This window comes from Chiloscyllium plagiosum, unplaced genomic scaffold (genome assembly GCF_037043375.1).
Source record: "Chiloscyllium plagiosum isolate Xiang-an unplaced genomic scaffold, Cpla_swu_hap1 HiC_scaffold_40, whole genome shotgun sequence".
Taxonomy (NCBI): Eukaryota; Metazoa; Chordata; class Chondrichthyes; order Orectolobiformes; family Hemiscylliidae; genus Chiloscyllium; species Chiloscyllium plagiosum.
The window spans coordinates 55,850,097-55,872,483 of NW_028270178.1; positions in this window are offsets into that span (position 1 = coordinate 55,850,097).

The following is a 22,387-nucleotide window of genomic DNA, read 5'->3' on the forward strand; positions in this document are numbered from 1 at the left end:
TGTGGAGGGAGTGCAGCATTGTCAGATGGTCAGTACGGAGGGAGTGCATCATTGTCAGAGGGTCAGTGTGGAGGGAGTGAAGCATTGTCATTGGGTCATGATGGAGGGAGTGCAGCATTGTCAGAGGATCAGTGTGGAGGGAGTGCAGCATTGTCAGAGGATCAGTGTGGTGGGAGTGCAGTATTATCAGATGATCAGTGCGGAGGGATTACTGCATTGTCAGAGGATCAGTGTGGAGGGTGTGCAGCATTGTCAGAGTGTCAGTGTGGAGGGAGTGCAGCATTGTCAGAGGGTCAGTACGGAGGGAGTGCAGCATTGTCAGAGGGTCAGTGTGGAGGGAGTTCAGCATTGTCCGAGTGTCAGTATGGTGGGAGTGCAGCATTGTTAGAGGATCAGTGTGGAGGGAGTGCAGAAATGTCAGAGGGTCAGTATGGAGCGAGTGCAGCGTTGTCAGAGGGTCAGGGTGGAGGGAGCGCAGCATTGTCAGAGGATCAGTGTGGAGGGAGTGCAGCATTGTCAGAGGGTCAGTGTGGAGGGAGTGCAGCATTGTCAGAGGATCAGTGTGGAGGGAGTGCACCACTGTCAGACGATCAGTATGGAGGGAGTGCAGCATTGTCAGATGGTCAGTACGGAGGGAGTGCATCATTGTCAGAGGGTCAGTGTGGAGGGAGTGAAGCATTGTCAGAGGGTCATGATGGAGGGAGTGCAGCATTGTCAGAGGGTCAGTATGGAGGGAGTGCAGCATTGTCAGAGGGTCAGTGTGGAGGGAGTGCAGCACTGTCAGAGTATCATTATGGAGGGAGTGCAGCATTGTCAGAGGATCACTGTGGAGGGAGTGCAGAATTGTCAGAGGGTCAGTATGGACGAAGTGCAACGTTGTCAGAGGTCAGGGCGGAGGGAGCGCAGCATTGTCAGCCGATCAGTTTGGAGGGAGTGCAGCATTGTCAGAGGGTCAGGGTGGAGGGAGCGCAGCATTTTCAGAGGGTCAGTAAGGAGGGATAGCAGCATTGTCAGAGGGTCAGTACGGAGGGAGTGCAGCATTGTCAGAGGGTCAGTACGGAGGGAGTGCAGAATTGTCAGAGGGTCATGGTGGAGGGAGCGCAGCATTGTCAGAGGATCAGTATGGTGCGAGTGCAGCATTGTCAGAGGGTGATTGTGGAGGGAGTGCAGCATTGTCAGAGGGTCAGTGTGTTGGGAGTGCAGGATTGTAAGAGGGTCAGTGTGTTGGGAGTGCAGGATTGTAAGAGGGCGAGTGTGGAGGGAGTGCAGCATTGTCAGAGGGTCAGTGTGATGGGAGTTGAGCATTGTCAGAGGGTCAGTGTGGAGGGAATGCAGCATTGTCAGGCGATCAGTGTGGAGGGAGTGTAGAATTGTCAGCAGGTCTGTATGCAGGGAGTGCAGCGTTGTCTGAGGGTCAGTATGGAGGGAGTGCAGCATTGTCAGAGGGTCAGTGTCAAGGGAGTGCAGCATTGTCAGAGGATCAGTGTGGAGGGAGTGCACCACTGTCAGACGATCAGTATGGAGGGAGTGCAGCATTGTCAGAGTGTCAGTATCAAGTGAGAGCAGCATTGTCAGAGGATAAGAATGGAGGGAGTGCAGAATTGTCAGAGGATCAGTATGGAGGGAGTGCAGCGTTGTCAGAGGGTCAGGGTGGAGGGAGTGCAGCATTGTCAGAGGATCAGTATGGAGGGAGTGCAGCGTTGTCAGACGGTCAGTATGGAGAGAGTGCAGCCTTGTCAGAGGGTCAGGGTGGAGGGAGTGCAGCACTGTCAGAGGATAAGGATGGAGGGAATGCAGAATTGTCAGAGGGTCTGTATGGAGGGAGTGCAGCGTTGTCAGAGGTACAGTATGGAGGGAGTGCAGCCTTGTCAGAGAGTCAGGGTGGAGGGAGTGCAGCATTGTCAGATGATCAGTGTGGAGGGAGTGCAGCATTGTCAGAGAGTCAGTGTGGACTGAGTGCAGCATTGTCAGAGGTTTAGAATGTAGGGAGTGCATCATTATCGGAGGGTCAGTGTGGAGGGAGCGCAGCATTGTCAGAGGATCAGTGTGGAGGGAGTGCAGCATTGTCAGAGGTTTAGGATGGAGGGAGTGCATCATTATCAGAGGGTCAGGACGGAGGGAGTGCAGCATTGTCAAAGGGTCAGTATGGAGGGAGTGCAGCATTGTCAGAGGGTCAGTGTCAAGGGAGTCCAGCATTATCTGAGGATCAGTGCGGAGGGAGTGCAGCATTGTCAGAGGGTCAGGGTGGAGGGAGTGCAGCATTTCAGAGAGTCAGTACGGAGGGATTGCAGCATTGTCAGAGGGTCAGTACGGAGGGAGTGCAGAATTGTCAGAGGATAAGTACGGAGTGCGTGCAGCATTGTCAGAGTGTCAGGGTGGAGGGAGCGCAGCATTGTCTGAGGATCAGTATGGAGGGAGTGCAGCATTGTCAGAGTGTCAGTGTGGAGGGAGTGCAGCATTGTCAGAGGGACAGTATGGAGTGAGTGCAGCATTGTCAGAGGGTCAGTACGGACGGAGTGCAGCATTGTCAGAGGGTCATTGTGGACGGAGTGCAGCATTGTCAGAGGGTCAGGATGGAGGGAGTGCAGCATTATCACTGGGTCAGGGTGGAGGGAGTGCAGCATTGTCAGAGGGTCAGTGTTGAGGGAGTGCAGCATTGACAGTGGATCAGTATGGAGGGAGTGCAGCATTGTCAGAGGATCAGTGTGGAGGTAGTGCAGCATTGTCAGAGGGTCAGTGGGGAGGTATTGCAGCATTGTCAGAGGAACAGTGTAGAGGGAGTGCAGCATTATCAGAGGGTCAGGATGGAGGGAGTGCAGCATTGTCATGGGGTCAGTATGGAGGGAGTGCAGCATTGTCAGAGGGTCAGTGTCAAGGGAGTTCAGCATTATCAGAGGATCAGTGCGGAGGGAGTGCATCATTGTCAGAGTATCAGTGTGGAGGGAGTGCAGCATTGTCAGAGGATCAGTGTGGAGGTAGTGCAGCATTGTCAGAGGGTCACTGTGGAGGGAGTGCAGCATTGTCAGTGCATCAGTGTGGAGATAGTGCAGCATTGTCATAGGGTCAGTATGGAGGGAGTGCAGCATTGTCAGAGGGTCAGTGTGGAGGGAGTGCAGCATTGTCAGAGTGTCAGTATGGAGGGAGTGCAGCATTGTCAGAGGGTCAGTATGGAGGGAGTGCAGCATTGTCAGTGGGTCAGTGTGGAGGGAGTGCAGCATTGTCAGAGGATCAGTGAGGAGGGAGTGCAGCATTGTCAGAGGATCAGTGTGGAGGGAGTGCAGTATTGTCAGATGATCAGTGCGGAGGGATTACAGCATTGTCAGAGGATCAGTGTGGAGGGTGTGCAAAATTGTCAGAGTGTCAGTGTGGAGGGAGTGCAGTATTGTCAGAGGATCAGTGCGGAGGGACCGCAGCATTGTCAGAGGATCAGTGTAGAGGGAGTGCAGCATTGACAGAGGATCAGTGCAGAGGTAGTGCAGAATTGTCAGAGGGTCAGTATGGAGGGAGTGCAGCGTTGTCAGAGGGTCAGTTTGGAGGGTGTGCAGCATTGTCAGCGGGTCAGTGTGGAGGGAGTGCAGCGTTGTCAGAGGATCAGTGTGGAGGGAATGCAGCATTGTCAGAGGATCAGTGTGTAGGGAGTGCAGCATTGTCAAAGGATCAGTGCAGAGGGAGTGCAGCCTTGTCAGAGGGTCAGGGTGGAGGGAGTGCAGCATTGCCAGATGATCAGTTTGGAGGGAGTGCAGCATTGTCAGAGGGTCAGTGTGGACGGAGTGCAGCATTGTCAAAGGGTCAGGATGGAGGGAGTGCAGCATTATCACTGGGTCAGGGTGGAGGGAGTGAAGCATTGTCAGAGGGTCAGTGTTGAGGGAATGCAGCATTGTCAGTGGATCAGTATGGAGGGAGTGCAGCATTGTCAGAGGATCACTGTGGAGGTAGTGCAGCATTGTCAGAGGGTCAGTGGGGAGGTATTGCAGTTCTGTCAGACGAACAGTGTAGAGGGAGTGCAGCATTATCAGAGGGTCAGGACGGAGGGAGTGCAGCATTGTCAAGGGGTCAGTATGGAGGGAGTGCAGCATTATCAGAGGGTCAGTGTCAAGGGAGTCCAGCATTATCAGAGGATCAGTGCGGAGGGAGTGCAGCATTGTCAGAGGGTCAGTGTGGACGGAGTGCAGCATTGTCAGACGATCAGTGCGGAGGGAGTGCAGCATTGTCAGAGGGTCAGGGTGGAGGGAGTGCAGCATTTCAGAGAGTCAGTACGGAGGGATTGCAGCATTGTCAGAGGGTCAGTACGGAGGGAGTGCAGAATTGTCAGAGGATAAGTACGGAGTGCGTGCAGCATTGTCAGAGTGTCAGTGTGGAGGGAGCGCAGCATTGTCAGAGGATCAGTATGGAGGGAGTGCAGCATTGTCAGAGTGTCAGTGTGGAGGGAGTGCAGCATTGTCAGAGGGACAGTATGGAGTGAGTGCAGCATTGTCAGAGGGTCAGTACGGACGGAGTGCAGCATTGTCAGAGGGTCATTGTGGACGGAGTGCAGCATTGTCAGAGGGTCAGGATGGAGGGAGTGCAGCATTAACAGAGGATCAGTGCAGAGGCAGTGCAGCATTGTCAGGGGGACAGTGTGGACGGATTGCAGCATTGTCAAAGGGTCAGGATGGAGGGAGTGAAGCATTATCACTGGGTCAGTGTGGAGGGAGTGCAGCATTGTCAGAGGGTCAGTGTTGAGGGAGTGCAGCATTGACAGTGGATCAGTATGGAGGTATTGCAGCATTGTCAGAGGAACAGTGCAGAGGGAGTGCAGCATTATCAGAGGGTCAGGATGGAGGGAGTGCAGCATTGTCAAGGGGTCAGTATGGAGGGAGTGCAGCATTGTCAGAGGGTCAGTGTCAAGGGAGTTCAGCATTATCAGACGATCAGTGCGGAGGGAGTGCATCATTGTCAGAGTATCAGTGTGGAGGGAGTGCAGCATTGTCAGAGGATCAGTGTGGCGTGAGTGCAGTATTGTCAGACGATCAGTGCGGAGGGAGTGCAGCATTGTCAGAGGATCGATGTGGAGGGAGTGCAGCATTGTCAGAGGATTTGCATGGAGGGAGTGCAGTATTGTCAGATGATCAGTGCGGAGGGAGTGCAGCATTGTCAGAGGATCAGTGTGGAGGTTGTGCAGCTTTGTCAGAGGGTCAGTGTGGAGGGAGTGCAGTATTGTCAGAGGATTAGTGCGGAGGGAGTGCAGCATTGTCAGAGGATCAGTGTGGAGGGAGTGCAGCATTGTCAGACGGTCAGTTTGGAGGGTGTGCTGCATTGTCAGACGGTCAGTTTGGAGGGTGTGCTGCATTGTCAGATGATCAGTGTGGAGGGAGTGCAGCATTGTCAGAGGGTCAGGGTGGAGGACGTGCAGCATTTTCAGAGGGTCAGTACGGAGGGATTGCAGCATTTTCAGAGGGTCAGTACGGAGGGAGTGCAGAATTGTCAGAGGGTCAGTACGGAGGTATTGCTGCATTGTCAGAGGGTCAGTGTGGAGGGAGTGCAGTATTGTCAGAGGATCAGTGTGGAGGGAGTGCAGCATCGTCAGAGGATCAGTGTGGAGTGAGTGCAGCATTGTCAGAGGATCAGTGCAGAGGGAGTGCAGCATTGTCAGAAGATCAGTGTGGAGGGAGGGCAGCATTGTCAGAGGGTCAGTTTGGAGGGTTTGCAGCATTGTATGGGGGTCAGTGTGGAGGGAGTTCAGCATTGTCAGAAGATCAGTGTGGAGGGAGTGCAGCATTGTCAGAGGATCAGTGTGGAGGGAGTGCAGCATTGTCAGAGGGTCAGTTTGGAGGGTGTGCTGCATTGTCAGATGATCAGTGTGGAGGGAGTGCAGCATTGCCAGAGGGTCCGGGTGGAGGGATTGCAGCATTGTCAGAGGATCAGAATGGAGGGCGTGCAGAATTGTCAGAGGGTCAGTACGGACGGAGTGCAGCATTGTCAGAGGGTCTGGGTGGAGGGAGCGCAGCATTGTCAGAGGATCAGTATGGAGGGAGTGCAGCATTGTATGGGGGTCAGTGTGGAGGGAGTTCAGCATTGTCAGAGGATCAGTGTGGAGGGAGTGCAGCATTGTCAGAGGGTCAGTTTGGAGGGTGTGCTGCATTGTCCGATGATCAGTGTGGAGGGAGTGCAGCATTGCCAGAGGGTCCGGGTGGAGGGATTGCAGCATTGTCAGAGGATCAGAATGGAGGGAGTGCAGAATTGTCAGAGGGTCAGTACGGACGGAGTGCAGCATTGTCAGAGGGTCTGGGTGGAGGGAGCGCAGCATTGTCAGAGGATCAGTATGGAGGGAGTGCAGCAATGTCAGAGTGTCAGTGTGGAGGGAGTGCAGCATTGACAGAGGGTCAGTATGGAGGGAGTGCAGCATTGTCAGAGGGTCAGTATGGAGGGAGTGCAGCATTGTCAGAGGGTCAGTGTGGAGGGAGTGCAGCATTGTCAGAGGGTCAGTGTGATGGAAGTGCATGATTGTAAGAGGGTCAGTTTGGAGGAAGTGCAGCACTGTCAGAGGGTCAGTGTGATGGGAGTTTAGCATTGTCAGAGGGTCAGTGTGGAGGGAATGCGGCATTGTCAGACGATCAGTGTGGAGGGAGTGTCGAATTGTCAGCAGGTCTGTATGCAGGGTGTGCAGCGTTGTCTGAGGGTCAGTATGCAGGCTGTACTGAATTGTCAGAGGATCATTATGGAGGGAGTGCAGCATTGTCAGAGGGTCAGTGTGGAGGGAGTGCAGAATTGTCAGAGGATCAGTGTGGTGGGAGTGCAGTATTGTCAGAGGATCAGTACGGAGGGAGTGCAGCATTGTCAGAGGATCAGTGTGGAGGGTGTGCAGCATTGTCAGAGGGTCAGTTTGGAGGGTGTGCTGCATTGTCAGATGATCATTGTGGAGGGAGTGCAGCATTGTCAGAGCGTCAGGGTGGAGGACGTGCAGCATTTTCAGAGGGTCAGTACGGAGGGATTGCAGCATTGTCAGAGGGTCAGTACGGAGGGAGTGCAGAATTTTCAGAGGGTCAGGACGGAGGTATTGCTGCATTGTCAGAGGGTCAGTGTGGAGGGAGTGCAGTATTGTCAGAGGATCAGTGTGGAGGGAGTGCAGCATCGTCAGAGGATCAGTGTGGAGTGAGTGCAGCATTGTCAGAGGATCAGTGCAGAGGGAGTGCAGCATTGTCAGAAGATCAGTGTGGAGGGAGGGCAGCATTGTCAGAGGGTCAGTTTGGAGGGTTTGCAGCATTGTATGGGGGTCAGTGTGGAGGGAGTTCAGCATTGTCAGAGGATCAGTGTGGAGGGAGTGCAGCATTGTCAGAGGATCAGTGTGGAGGGAGTGCAGCATTGTCAGAGGGTCAGTTTGGAGGGTGTGCTGCATTGTCAGATGATCAGTGTGGAGGGAGTGCAGCATTGCCAGAGGGTCCGGGTGGAGGGAGTGCAGCATTGTCAGAGGATCAGATTGGAGGGCATGCAGAATTGTCAGAGGGTCAGTACGGACGGAGTGCAGCATTGTCAGAGGGTCTGGGTGGAGGGAGCGCAGCATTGTCAGAGGATCAGTATGGAGGTAGTGCAGCATTGTCAGAGTGTCAGTGTGGAGGGAGTGCAGCATTGTCAGAGGGTCAGTATGGAGGGAGTGCAGCATTGTCAGAGGGTCAGTATGGAGGGAGTGCAGCATTGTCAGAGGGTCAGTGTGGAGGGAGTGCAGCATTGTCAGAGTGTCAGTATGGAGGGAGTACAGGATTGTCAGAGGATCAGTGTGGAGGGAGTGCACAATTGTCAGAGGGTCAGTATGGAGGGAGTGCAGCGTTGTCAGAATGTCAGGGTGGAGGGAGCGCAGCATTGTCAGAGGATCAGTATGGAGAGAGTGCAGCATTGTCAGAGGGTCAGGGTGGAGAGAGTGCAGCATTTTCAGATGATCAGTACGGAGGTATTGCAGCATTTTCAGAGGGTCAGTACGGAGGGAGTGCAGCATTGTCAGAGGGTCAGGACGGAGGTAGTGCAGCATTGTCAGAGGGTCAGGGTGGAGGGAGCGCAGCATTGTCAGTGGATCAGTGCAAAGGGAGTGCAGCATTGTCAGAGGGTCAGTACGGAGGTAGTGCAGCATTGTCAGAGGGTCTGGGTGGAGGGAGCGCAGCATTGTCAGAGGATCAGTATGGAGGAAGTGCAGCATTGTCAGAGTGTCAGTGTGGAGGGAGTGCAGCATTGTCAGAGTGTCAGTATGGAGGTAGTGCAGCATTGTCAGCGGGTCAATATGGAGGGAGTGCAGCATTGTCAGTGGGTCAGTATGGAGGAAGTGCAGCATTGTCAGAGTGTCAGTGTGGAGAGAGTGCAGCATTGTCAGAGTGTCAGTATGGAGGTAGTGCAGCATTGTCAGAGTGTCAGTATGGAGGTAGTGCAGCATTGTCAGCGGGTCAATATGGAGGGAGTACAGCAATGTCAGAAGATCAGTGTGGATGGAGTGCACAATTGTCGGAGGGTCAGTATGGAGGGAATGTAGCGTTGTCCGAGGGTCAGGGTGGAGGGAGCGCAGCATTGTCAGAGGATCAGGGTGGAATGAGTGCAGCATTTTCAGATGGTCAGTACGGAGGTATTGCAGTATTGTCAGAGAGTCACTACGGAGGGAGTGCGGCATTGTCAGAGGGTCAGTACGGAGGGAGTGCAGCATTGTCAGAGGGTCAGGGTGGAGGGAGCGCAGCATTGTCAGTGGATCAGTGGAGAGGGAGTGCAGCATTGTCAGAGGGTGAGTGTGGAGGGAGTGCAGCATTGTCAGAGGATCAGTGCGGAGGGAGTGCAGCATTGTCAGAGTGTCAGTGTGGAGGGAGTGCAGCATTGTCAGCGGGTCAATATGGAGGGAGTGCAGCATTGTCAGAGGGTCAGTATGGAGGGAGTGCAACATTGTCAGAGGGTCAGTGTGGAGGGAGTGCAGCATTGTCAGAGTGTCAGTATGGAGGCAGTGCAGCATTGTCAGAGGGTCAGGGTGGAGGGAGCGCAGCATTGTCAGTGGATCAGTGCAAAGGGAGTGCAGCATTTTCGGAGGGTGAGTGTGGAGGAAGTGCAGCATTGTCAGACGGTCAGTTTCGTGGGTGTGCAGCATTGTCAGCTGATCAGTGTGATGGGAGTGCAGCATTGTCGGAGGGTCAGTATCAAGGGGGTGCAGCATTGTCAGAGGATAAGGATGGAGGGGGTACAGAATTGTCAGAGGGTCAGGGTGGAGGGAGTGCAGCATTGTCAGATGATCAGTGTGGAGGGAGTGCAGCATTGTCAGAGGGTCAGTGTGGACGGAGTGCAGCATTGTCAGAGCGTCAGGATGGAGGGAGTGCAGCATTATCAGAGGATCAGTGCAGAGGGAGTGCAGCATTGTCAGAGGGTCAGTGTGGAGGGAGTGCAGCATTGTCAGAGTGTCAGTATGGAGGGAGTGCAGCAATGTCAGAGGATCAGTGTGGATGGAGTGCACAATTGTCAGAGGGTCAGTATGGAGGGAATGTAGCGTTGTCCGAGGGTCAGGGTGGAGGGAGCGCAGCATTGTCAGAGGATCAGGGTGGAGTGAGTGCAGCATTTTCAGATGGTCAGTTCGGAGGTATTGCAGTATTGTCAGAGGGTCACTACGGAGGGAGTGCAGCATTGTCAGAGGGTCAGTCCGGAGGGAGTGCAGCATTGTCAGAGGATCAGTGTGGAGGGTGTGCAGCATTGTCAGAGGGTCAGTTTGGAGGGTGTGCTGCATTGTCAGATGATCATTGTGGAGGGAGTGCAGCATTGTCAGAGGGTCAGGGTGGAGGACGTGCAGCATTTTCAGAGGGTCAGTACGGAGGGATTGCAGCATTGTCAGAGGGTCAGTACGGAGGGAGTGCAGAATTGTCAGAGGGTCAGTACGGAGGTATTGCTGCATTGTCAGAGGGTCAGTGTGGAGGGAGTGCAGTATTGTCAGAGGATCAGTGTGGAGGGAGTGCAGCATCGTCAGAGGATCAGTGTGGAGTGAGTCCAGCATTGTCAGAGGATCAGTGCAGAGGGAGTGCAGCATTGTCAGAAGATCAGTGTGGAGGGAGGGCAGCATTGTCAGAGGGTCAGTTTGGAGGGTTTGCAGCATTGTATGGGGGTCAGTGTGGAGGGAGTTCAGCATTGTCAGAGGATCAGTGTGGAGGGAGTGCAGCATTGTCAGAGGATCAGTGTGGAGGGAGTGCAGCATTGTCAGAGGGTCAGTTTGGAGGGTGTGCTGCATTGTCAGATGATCAGTGTGGAGGGAGTGCAGCATTGCCAGAGGGTCCGGGTGGAGGGATTGCAGCATTGTCAGAGGATCAGAATGGAGGGCGTGCAGAATTGTCAGAGGGTCAGTACGGACGGAGTGCAGCATTGTCAGAGGGTCTGGGTGGAGGGAGCGCCGCATTGTCAGAGGATCAGTATGGAGGTAGTGCCGCATTGTCAGAGTGTCAGTGTGGAGGGAGTGCAGCATTGTCAGAGGGTCAGTATGGAGGGAGTGCAGCATTGTCAGAGGGTCAGTATGGAGGGAGTGCAGCATTGTCAGAGGGTCAGTGTGGAGGGAGTGCAGCATTGTCAGAGTGTCAGTATGGAGGGAGTACAGGATTGTCAGAGGATCAGTGTGGAGGGAGTGCACAATTGTCAGAGGGTCAGTATGGAGGGAGTGCAGCGTTGTCAGAATGTCAGGGTGGAGGGAGCGCAGCATTGTCAGAGGATCAGTATGGAGAGAGTGCAGCATTGTCAGAGGGTCAGGGTGGAGAGAGTGCAGCATTTTCAGATGATCAGTACGGAGGTATTGCAGCATTGTCAGAGGGTCAGGGTGGAGGGAGCGCAGCATTGTCAGTGGATCAGTGCAAAGGGAATGCAGCATTGTCAGAGTGTCAGTATGGAGGTAGTGCAGCATTGTCAGCGGGTCAATATGGAGGGAGTGCAGCATTGTCAGAGGGTCAGTATGGAGGGAGTGCAGCAATGTCAGAGGATCAGTGTGGATGGAGTGCACAATTGTCAGAGGGTCAGTATGGAGGGAATGTAGCGTTGTCCGAGGGTCAGGGTGGAGGGAGCGCAGCATTGTCAGAGGATCAGGGTGGAGTGAGTGCAGCATTTTCAGATGGTCAGTACGGAGGTATTGCAGTATTGTCAGAGAGTCACTACGGAGGGAGTGCAGCATTGTCAGAGGGTCAGTACGGAGGGAGTGCAGCATTGTCAGAGGGTCAGGGTGGAGGGAGCGCAGCATTGTCAGTGGATCAGTGGAGTGGGAGTGCAGCATTGTCAGAGGGTGAGTGTGGAGGGAGTGCAGCATTGTCAGAGGATCAGTGTGGAGGGAGTGCAGCATTGTCAGAGTGTCAGTGTGGAGGGAGTGCAGCATTGTCAGCGGGTCAATATGGAGGGAGTGCAGCATTGTCAGAGGGTCAGTATGGAGGGAGTGCAGCATTGTCAGAGGGTCAGTGTGGAGGGAGTGCAGCATTGTCAGAGTGTCAGTATGGAGGCAGTGCAGCATTGTCAGAGGGTCAGGGTGGAGGGAGCGCAGCATTGTCAGTGGATCAGTGCAAAGGGAGTGCAGCATTTTCGGAGGGTGAGTGTGGAGGAAGTGCAGCATTGTCAGACGGTCAGTTTCGTGGGTGTGCAGCATTGTCAGCTGATCAGTGTGATGGGAGTGCAGCATTGTCGGAGGGTTATTATCAAGGGAGTGCAGCATTGTCAGAGGATAAGGATGGAGGGAGTACAGAATTGTCAGAGGGTCAGGGTGGAGGGAGTGCAGCATTGTCAGATGATCAGTGTGGAGGGAGTGCAGCATTGTCAGAGGGTCAGTGTGGACGGAGTGCAGCATTGTCAGAGCGTCAGGATGGAGGGAGTGCAGCATTATCAGAGGATCAGTGCAGATGGAGTGCAGCATTGTCAGGGGGACAGTGTGGACGGAGTGCAGCATTGTAAGAGGGTCAGGATGGAGCGAGTGCAGAATTGTCAGAGTGTCAGTGTGGAGGGAGTGCAGCATTGTCAGAGGTTCAGTAGGGAGGTATTGCAGCATTGCCAGAGGAACAGTGTAGAGGGAGTGCAGCATTGTTTTAGTGTCAGTGGGGAGGTATTGCAGTATTGTCAGAGGAACAGTGTAGAGGGAGTGCAGCATTATCAGAGGGTCAGGATGGAGCGAGTGCAGCATTGTCAAGGGGTCAGTATGAAGGGAGTGCAGCATTGTCAGAGGACCAGTGTGGAGATAGTGCAGCATTGTCAGAGGGTCATTGTCAAGGGAGTTCAGCATTGTCAGAGGAACAGTGTAGAGGGAGTGCAGCATTATCAGAGGGTCAGGATGGACGGAGTGCAGCATTGTCAAGGGGCCAGTATGGAGGGAGTGCAGCGTTGTCAGAGGATCAGGGCGGAGGGAGTGCAGCATTGTCAGAGGATCAGTGTGGAGGGAGTGCAGTATAGTCAGACGATCAGTGCGGAGGGAGTGCAGCATTGTCAGAGGATCATTGTGGAGGGAGTGCAGCATTGTCAGAGGATCAGTGTGGAGGGAGTGCAGAATTGTCAGATGATCAGTGCAGAGGGAGTATCGCATTGTCAGAGGATGAGTGTGGAGGGTGTGCAGCATTGTCAGAGGGTCAGTGTGGAGGGAGTGCAGTATTGTCAGAGGATCAGTGTGGAGGGAGTGCAGCATTGTCAGAGGGTCAGTACGGATGGAATGCAGCATTGTCAGAGGGTCAGGGTGGAGGGAGATCAGCATTGTCGAGGGTCAGTACGGAGGGAGTGCAGCATTGTCAGAGGGTCAGTACGGATGGAATGCAGCATTGTCAGAGGGTCAGGGTGGAGGGAGTGCAGCATTGTCAGAGGATCAGTGTGGAGGGAGTGCAGCATTGTCAGAGGGTCAGTTTCGTGGGTGTGCAGCATTGTCAGCTGATCAGTGTGGAGGGAGTGCAGCATTGTTAGAGGGTCAGTTTCAAGGGAGTGCAGCATTGTCAGAGTATAAGGATGGAGGGAGTGCAGAATTATCGGAGGGTCAGTATGGAGGCAGTGCAGCGTTGTCAGAGGGTCAGAATGGAGGGAGTGCAGACTTGTCAGAGGGTCACGGTGGAGGGAGTGCAGCATTGTCAGATGATCAGTGTGGAGGGAGTGCAGCATTGTCAGGGGGTCAGGATGGAGGGAGTGCAACATTATCAGAGGACCAGTGCAGAGGGAGTGCAGCATTGTCAGGGGGACAGTGTGGACGGAGTGCAGCATTGTCAGAGGGTCAGGATGGAGGGAGTGCAGCATAATCATTGGTCAGGGTGGAGGGAGTGCAGCATTGTCAGAGGGTCAGTGTTGAGGGAGTGCAGCATTGTCAGTGGATCAGTGTGGAGGTAGTGCAGCATTGTTAGAGGGTTAGTGGGGAGGTATTGCAGCATTGTCAGAGGAACAGTGTAGAGGGAGTGCAGCATTGTCAAGGGGTCAGTATCGAGGGAGTGCAGCGTTGTCAGAGGATCAGTGCGGAGGGAGTGCAGCATTGTCAGAGGATCAGTGTGGAGGGAGTGCAGTATAGTCAGACGATCAGTGCGGACGGAGTGCAGCATTGTCAGAGGATCAGTGTGGAGGGAGTGCAGCATTGTCAGATGATCAGTTTGGAGGGAGTGCAGTGTTGTCAGAGGATCAGTGCGGAGGGAGTGCAGCATTGTCAGGGGATCAGTATGGAGGGAGTGCAGCATTGTCAGAGGATCAGTGTCGAGGGAGTGCAGCATTGTCAGAGGTTCAGTGTGGAGGGAGTGCAGCATTGTCAGAGGGTCAGTTTGGAGGGTGTGCTGCATTTTCAGATGATCAGTGTGGAGGGAGTGCAGCATTGTCAGAGGGTCAGGGTGGAGGAAGTGCAGCATTTTAAGAGAGATAGTGCGGAGGCATTGCAGCATTGTCAGAGGGTCAGTACGGAGGGAGTGCAGAATTTTCAGATGGTCAGTACGGAGGGTGTGCAGCATTGTCAGAGGTTCAGTGTGGAGGGAGTGCAGTATTGTCAGAGGATCAGTGCGTAGGGATTGCAGCATTGCCAGGGGGACAGTGTGGACGGAGTGCAGCATTGTCAGAGGGTCAGGATGGAGAGAGTGCAGCATTGTCAGAGGATCAGTGCAGAGGGAGTGCAACATTACCACTGGGTCAGGGTGGAGGGAGTGCAGCATTGTCAGAGGGTCAGTGTTGAGGGAGTGCAGCATTGTCAGTGGCTCAGTATGGAGGGAGTGCAGCATTGTCAGAGGATCAGTGTGGAGGGAGTGCAGCATTGTCAGAGGGTCAGTGGGGAGGTATTGCAGTATTGTCAGAGGAACAGTGAAGAGGGAGTACAGCATTATCAGAGGGTCAGGATGGAGGGAGTGCAGCATTGTCAAGGGGTCAGTATGGAGGGAGTGCAGCATTGTCAGAGGACCAGTGTGGAGGTAGTGCAGCATTGTCAGAGGATCATTGTCAAGGGAGTTCAGCATTGTCAGAGGAACAGTGTAGAGGGAGTGCAGCATTATCAGAGGGTCAGGATGGAGGGAGTGCAGCATTGTCAAGGGGCCAGTATGGAGGGAGTGCAGCGTTGTCAGAGGATCAGGGCGGAGGGAGTGCAGCATTGTCAGAGGATCATTGTGGATTGAGTGCAGTATAGTCAGACGATCAGTGCGGAGGGAGTGAAGCATTGTCAGAGGATCATTGTGGAGGGAGTGCAGCATTGTCAGAGGATCAGTGTGGAGGGAGTGCAGAATTGTCAGATGATCAGTGCGGAGGGAGTGCAGCATTGTCAGAGGATCAGTGTGGAGGGAGTGCAGTATTGTCAGAGGGTCAGTGTGGAGGGAGTGCAGTATTGTCAGAGGATCAGTGTGGAGGGAGTGCGGCATTGTCAGGGGATCAGTGTGGAGGGAGTGCAGCATTGTCAGAGGATCAGTGCAGAGGGAGTGCAGCATTGTCAGGGGATCAATGTGGAGGGACTGCAGCATTGACAGAGGGTCAGTGTGGAGGGAGTGCAGCATTGTCAGAGGGTCAGTTTGGAGGTTGTGCTGCATTGTCAGAGGTTCAGTGTGGAGGGAGTGCAGCATTGTCAGAGGGTCAGTTTGGAGGTTGTGCTGCATTGTCAGAGGTTCAGTGTGGAGGGAGTGCAGCATTGTCAGAGGGTCAGTGTGGAGGGTGTGCTGCATTGTCAGAGGGTCAATACGGAGGGAGTGCAGAATTGTCAGAGTGTCTGTACGGAGGGAGTGCAGCATTGTCAAATGGTCAGTGTGCAGGGAGTGCAGTATTGTCAGATGATCAGTGCGGAAGGAGTGCAGCATTGTCAGAGGATCAGTGCAGAGGGAGTGCAGAATTGTCAGAGGGTCCGGGTGAAGGGAGTGCAGTATTTTCAGAGCGTCAATACGGAGGGATTGCAGCATTGTCAGAGGGTCAATACGGAGGGAGTGCAGAATTGTCAGAGTGTCTGTACGGAGGGAGTGCAGCATTGTCAAATGGTCAGTGTGCAGGGAGTGCAGTATTGTCAGAGGATCAGTGCGGAAGGAGTGCAGCATTGTCAGAGGATCAGTGTGGAGGGAGTGCAGCATTGTCAGAGGATCAGTGCAGAGGGAGTGCAGAATTGTCAGAGGGTCAGTGTGGAGGCAGTGCAGCATTGTCAGAGGGTCAGGGTGCAGGGAGTAAAGCATTCTCAGAGGGTCAGTACGGAGGGATTGCAGCATTGTCAGATGGTCAGTACGGAGGGAGTGCAGAATTGTCAGAGGGTCAGTACGGAGGCATTGCAGCATTGTCAGAGGGTCAGGGTGGAGGGAGCGCAGCATTGTCAGAGGATAAGAATGGAGGGAGTGCAGCATTGTCAGAGTGTCAGTTTGGAGGGAGTGCAGCATTGTCAGAGGGTCAGTATGGAGGGAGTGCAGCATTGTCAGAGTGTCAGTATGGAGGGAGTGCAGCATTGTCAGAGGGTCAGTGTGGAGGGAGTGCAGCATTGTCAGAGTGTCAGTATGGAGGTAGTGCAGCATTGTCAGAGGATCAGTGTGGAGGGATTGCAGAATTGTCAGAGGGTCAGTATGGAGGGAGTGCAGCGTTGTCCGAGGGTCAGGGTGGAGGGAGCGCAGCATTGTCAGAGGATCAGGGTGGAGTGAGTGCAGCATTTTCAGATGGTCAGTACGGAGGTATTGCAGCATTGTCAGAGGGTCAGTACGGAGGGATTGCAGCATTGTCAGAGGGTCAGTACGGATGGAATGCAGCATTGTCAGAGGGTCAGGGTGGAGGGAGCTCAGCATTGTCAGTGGATCAGTGCAGAGGGAGTGCAGCATTGTCAGAGGGTGAGTGTGGAGGGAGTGCAGCATTGTCAGAGGATCAGTGTGGAGGGAGTGCAGCATTGTCAGAGGGTCAGGATGGAGGGAGTGCAGCATTATCACTGGGTCAGGGTGGAGGGAGTGCAGCATTGTCAGAGGGTCAGTGTTGAGGGAGTGCAGCATTGTCAGTGGATCAGTATGGAGGAAGTGAAGCATTGTCAGAGGATCAGTGTGGAGGTAGTGCAGCATTGTCAGAGGATTAGTGGGAAGGTATTGCAGCATTGTCAGAGGAACAGTGTGGAGGGAGTGCAGCATTGTCAAGGGGTCAGTATGGAGGGAGTGCAGCGTTGTCAGAGGATCAGTGCGGAGGGAGTGCAGCATTGTCAGAGGATAAGTGCCGAGGGAGTGCAGCATTGTCAGAGGATCAGTGTGGAGGGAGTGCAGTATAGTCAGACGATCAGTGCGGAGGGAGTGCAGCATTGTCAGAGGATCAGTGTGGAGGGAGTGCAGCATTGTCAGATGATCAGTGTGGAGGGAGTGCAGTATCGTCAGATGATCAGTGCGGAGTGAGTGCAGCATTGTCAGAGGATCAGTGTGGAGGGTGTTCAGCATTGTCAGAGGGTCAGTTTGGAGGGTGTGCTGCATTGTCAGATGATCAGGGTGGAGGGAGTGCAGCATTTTAAGAGGGATAGTGCGGAGGCATTGCAGCATTGTCAGAGGGTCAGTACGGAGGGAGTGCAGCATTGTCAGAGGGTCAGTGTGGAGGGAGTGCAGTATTGTCAGAGGATCAGTGCGGAGGGTGTGCAGCATTGTCAGGGGATCAGTATGGAGGGAGTGCAGCATTGTCAGAGGATCAGTGCATAGAGAGTGCAGCATTGTCAGAGGTTCAGTGTGGAGGGAGTGCAGCATTGCCAGAGGATCAGTGTGGAGGGAGTGCAGCATTGTCAGAGGATCAGTATGGAGGGAGTGCAGCATTGTCAGGGGGACAGTGTGGACGGAGTGCAGCATTGACAGAAGGTCAGGATGGAGGGAGTGCAGAATTATCAGAGGGTCACTATGGAGGGAGTGCAGCGTTGTCCAAGTGTCAGGGTGGAGGGAGTGCAGCATTGTCAGATGATCAGTGTGGACGGAGTGCAGCATTGTCAGGGGGACAGTGTGGACGGAGTGCAGCATTGACAGAGGGACAGGATGGAGGGAGTGCAGCATTACCACTGGGTCAGGGTGGAGGGTCAGTGTTGAGGGAGTGCAGCATTGTCAGTGGATCAGTATGGAGGGAGTGCAGCATTGTCAGAGGATCAGTGTGGAGGTAGTGCAGCATTGTCAGAGGATCAGTGTAGAGGGAGTGCAGCATTGTCAGAGGGTCAGTGGGGAGGTATTGCAGTATTGTCAGAGGAACAGTGTAGAGGGAGTGCAGCATTATCAGAGGGTCAGGATGGAGGGAGTGCAGCATTGTTAAGGGGTCAGTATGGACGGAGTGCCGCATTGTCAGAGGACCAGTGTGGAGGTAGTGCAGCATTGTCAGAGGTCATTGTCAAGGGAGTTCAGCATTGTCAGAGGAACAGTGTAGAGGATGTACAGCATTATCAGAGGGTCAGGATGGAGGGAGTGCAGCATTGTCAAGGGGTCAGTATGGAGGGAGTGCAGCGTTTTCAGAGGATCAGGGCGGAGGGAGTGCAGCATTGTCAGAGGATAAGTGTGGAGGAAGTGCAGTATAGTCAGACGATCAGTGCGGAGGGAGTGAAGCATTGTCAGAGGATCATTGTGGAGGGAGTGCAGCATTGTCAGAGGATCATTGTGGAGGGAGTGCAGCATTGTCAGAGGATCAGTATGGAGGGAGTGCAGCATTGTCAGAGGATCAGTGTGGAGGGAGTGCAGTATTGTCAGAGGATCAGTGTGGAGGGAGTGCGGCATTGTCAGGGGATCAGTGTGGACTGAGTGCAGCATTGTCAGAGGATCAGTGCAGAGGGAGTGCAGCATTGTCAGAGGTTCAGTGTGGAGGGAGTGTAGCATTGTCAGAGGGTCAGTTTGGAGGGTGTGCTGCATTGTCAGATGTTCAGTGTCGAGGCAGTGTAGCATTGTCAGAGGGTACGGGTGGAGGGAGTGCAGCATTTTCAGAGGGTCAGGACGGAGGGATTGCAGCATTGTCAGAGGGTCTGTACGGAGGGAGTGCAGCATTGTCAAATGGTCAGTGTGCAGGGAGTGCAGCATTGTCAGAGGATCAGTGCCGAGGGAGTGCAGAATTGTCAGAGAGTCAGTGTGGACGGAGAGCAGCATTGTCAGAGGGTCAGGATGGAGGGAGTGCAGCATTATTAGAGGTTCAGTGAAGGGGGAGTGCAGCATTGTCAGGGGGACAGTGTGGACGGAATGCAGCATTGTAAGAGGGTCAGGATGGAGGGAGTGCAGCATTACCACTGGGTCAGGGTGGAGGGAGTGCAGCATTGTCAGAGGGTCAGTGTTGAGGGAGTGCAGCATTGTCAGTGGATCAGTATGGAGGGAGTGAAGCATTGTCAGAGGATCAGTGTGGAGGTAGTGCAGCATTGTCAGAGGAGCAGTGTGTAGGGAGTGCAGCACTGTCAGAGGAACAGTGTAGAGGGAGTGCAGCATTGTCAGAGGGTCAGTGGGGAGGTATTGCAGTATTGTCAGAGGAACAGTGTAGAGGGAGTGCAGCATTATCAGAGGGTCAGAATGGAGGGAGTGCAGAATTGTCAAGGGGTCAGTATGGAGGGAGTGCAGCATTGTCAGAGGGTCAGAGTGGAGGTAGTGCAGCATTGTCAGAGGGTCATTGTCAAGGGAGTTCAGCATTGTCAGAGGAACAGTGTAGAGGGAGTGATGAATTATCAGAGGGCCAGGTTGGAGGGAGTGCAGCATTGTCAAGGGGTCAGTATGGAGGGAGTGCAGCGTTGTCAGAGGATCAGGGCGGAGGGAGAGCAGCATTGTCAGAGGATCAGTGTGGAGGGTGTGCAGCATTGTCAGAGGGTCAGTGTGGAGGGAGTGCAGTACTGTCAGAGGATGAGTGTGGAGGGAGTCGGCATTGTCAGGGGATCAGTGTGGAGGGAGTGCAGAATTGTCAGAGGATCAGTGCAGAGGGAGTGCAGCATTGTCAGGGGATCAGTGTGGAGGGAGTGCAGCATTGTCAGGGGGACAGTGTGGACGGAGTGCAGCATTGACAGAGGGTCAGGATGGAGGGAGTGCAGCATTATCACTGGGTCAGGGTAGAGGGAGTGCAGCATTGTCAGTGGATCAGTATGGAGGGAGTGAAGCATTGTCAGAGGATCAGTGTGGAGGTAGTGCAGCATTGTCAGAGGGTTAGTGGGGAGGTATTGCAGCATTGTCAGAGGAACAGTGTAGAGGGAGTGCAGCATTGTCAAGGGGTCAGTATGGAGGGAGTGCAGCGTTGTCAGAGGATCAGTGCGGAGGGAGTGCAGCATTGTCAGAGGAACCGTGTGGAGGGAGTGCAGTATACTCAGACGATCAGTGCGGAGGGAATGCAGCATTGTCAGAGGATCAGTGTGGAGGGAGTGCAGCATTGGCAGATGATCAGAAAGGAGGGAGTGCAGTATTGTCAGATGATCAGTGCGGAGGGAGTGCAGCATTGTAAGAGGATCAGTGTGGAGGGTGTGCAGCATTGTCAGAGGGTCAGTTTGCAGGGAGTGCAGTATTGTCAGAGGATCAGTGCGGAGGGAGTGCAGCATTGTCAGGGGATCAGTGTGGAGGGAGTGCAGCATTGTCAGAGGTTCAGTGTGGAGGGAGTGCAGCATTGTCAGGGGATCAGTGAAGAGGGAGTGCAGCATTGTCAGAGGTTCAGTGTGGAGGGAGAGCAGCATTGTCAGAGGGTCAGTTTGGAGGGTGTGCTGCATTGTCAGATGATCAGTGTGGAGGGAGTGCAGCATTGTCAGAGGGTCAGGGTGGAGGGAATGCAGCATTTTAAGAGGGTCAGTGCGGAGGCATTGCAGCATTGTCAGAGGGTCAGTACGGAGGGAGTGCAGAATTGTCAGAGGGTCAGTACGGAGGGAGTGCAGCATTGTCAGAGGGTCAGTATGGAGGGAGTGCAGTATTGTCAGAGGATCAGTGCGGAGGGAGTGCAGCATTGCCAGAGGATCAGTGTGTAGGGAGTGCAGCATTGTCAGAGGATCATTGCAGATGGAGTGCAGCATTGTCAGAGGATCAGTGTGGAGGGAGCGCAGCATTGTCAGAGGGTCAGTGTGGAGGGAGTGCAGCATTGTCAGAGGAGCAGTGTGTAGGGAGTGCAGCATTGTCAGAGGATCAGTGTGGAGGGAGTGCAGCATTGTCAGAGGGTCAGTTTGGAGGGTGTGCTGCATTGTCAGATTATCAGTGTGGAGGTAGTGAAGCATTGTCAGAGCGTCAGGGTGGAGGGAGTGCAGCATTGTCAGAGGGTCAGTTTGGAGGGTGTGCTGCATTGTCAGATGATCAGTGTGGAGGGAGTGCAGCATTGTCAGATGGTCAGGCTGGAGGGAGTGCAGCGTTGTCAGAGGGTCAGGGTGGAGGGAGTGCAGCATTGTTAGAGTGTCAGTGTGGAGGGAGTGCAGTACTGTCAGAGGGTCAGTATGGAGGGAGTGCAGAATTGTCAGAGGGTCAGCATGGAGGGAGTGCAGCATTGTCAGAGGGTCAGTGTGGAGGGAGTGCAGCATTGTCAGAGTGTCAATATGGAGGGAGTGTAGCATTGTCAGAGGATCAGTGCGGAGGGGGTGCAGCATTATCAGAGGATCAGTGTGGAGGTTGTGCAACATTGTCAGAGGGTCATTGTGGAGGGAGTGCAGCATTGTCAGAGGAACAGTGTAGAGGGAGTGCAGCATTGTCAGAGGGTCAGTGGGGAGGTATTGCAGTATTGTCAGAGGAACAGTGTAGAGGGAGTGCAGCATTATCAGAGGGTCAGAATGGAGGGAGTGCAGCATTGTCAAGGGGTCAGAACGGAGGGAGTGCAGCATTGTCAAAGTGTCAGTGTCAAGGGAGTGCAGCATTATCAGAGGATCCGTGCGGAGGGAGTGCAGCATTGTCAGAGGATCAGTGTGGAGGGAGTGCAGCATTGTCAGAGGGTCAGTTTGGAGCGTGTGCTGCCTTGTGAGATGATCGGTATGCAGGGAGTGCAGCATTGTCAGAGGGTCAGGGTGGAGGGAGTGCAGCATTTTCAGAGGGTCAGTACGTAGTGATTGCAGCATTGTGATAGGGTCAGTACGGAGGGAGTGCAGCATTGTCAGAGGGTCAGTACGGAGGGAGTGCAGCATTGTCAGAGGGTTAGGGAGGAGGTAGCGCAGCATTGTCAGAGGATCAGTTTGGAGGGAGTGAAGCATTGTCAGAGTGTCAGTGTGGAGAGAGTGCAGCATTGTCAGAGGGTCAGTTTGGAGGGTGTGCAGCATTGTCAGGGGGTCAGTGTGGAGGGAGTGCAGCATTCTCAGAGGATCAGTGTGGAGGGAGTGCAGCATTGTCAGAGGTTCAGAGTGGACGGAGTGCATCATTGTCAGAGGGTCAGGATGGAGGGAGTGCAGCACTGTAAGAGGATCAGTGCAGACGGAGTGCAGCATTGTCAGGAGGACAGTGTGGACGGAGTGCAGCATTGTCAGAGGGGTAGGATGGAGGGAGTGCAGCATTATCACTGGGTCAGGGTGGAGGGAGTGCAGGATTGTCAGAGGGTCAGTGTTGAGGGAGTGCAGCATTGTCAGTGGATGAGTATGGAGGGAATGCAGCAATTTCAGAGGATCTGTGCGTAGGGAGTGCAGCATTGTCAGAGGATCAGTGTGGAGGGAGTGCACCATTATCAGAGGATCAGTGTGGAGGGAGTGCAGAATTGTCAGAGGGTCAGTATGGAGGGAGTGCAGCGTTGTCAGAGGGTCAGGGTGGAGGCCGCGCAGCATTGTCAGAGGATCAGTGTGGAGGGAGTGCAGCATTGTCAGACGATCAGTTTGGAGGGAGTGCAGCATTGTCAGAATGTCACTATCAAGGGAGTGCAGCATTGTCAGAGGATAAGGATGGAGGGAGTGCAGAATTGACAGAGGGTCAGTATGGAGGGAGTGCAGCGTTGTCAGTGGGTCAGTATGGAGGGAGTGCAGCATTGTCAGAGGGTCAGTATGGAGGGAGTGCAGCATTGGCAGAGGATCAGTGTGGAGGGAGTGCAGAATTGTCAGAGGGTCAGTATGGAGGGAGTGCAGCGATGTCAGAGGGTCAGGGTGGAG